A 234-nucleotide genomic window follows, 5' to 3' on the forward strand; every position below is an offset into this window, starting at 1 on the left:
GAAGAGGGGGATTGGGAGGGGTTCTTTTAGGGAAGGAACCGTCGGATTCTTTTTCTTTTTTGCTTTTGTTTTCGTGAGGGGGGATTGGGGGCGTTCTTTTAAAGGGAGGGGGAGATCCGCGGATTCTTTTTCTTTTTTAGCTTTTGTTTGCGAATGAGGGGGGATTGGGAGGCGTTTTTTTAAAGGGGGGAAAGATCGCGGGGTCTTTTCTTTTTTTTGCTTTTGTTTGCGAAT

Source organism: Penaeus monodon, chromosome 20 (assembly GCF_015228065.2).
Source record: "Penaeus monodon isolate SGIC_2016 chromosome 20, NSTDA_Pmon_1, whole genome shotgun sequence".
Classification (NCBI taxonomy): domain Eukaryota; kingdom Metazoa; phylum Arthropoda; class Malacostraca; order Decapoda; family Penaeidae; genus Penaeus; species Penaeus monodon.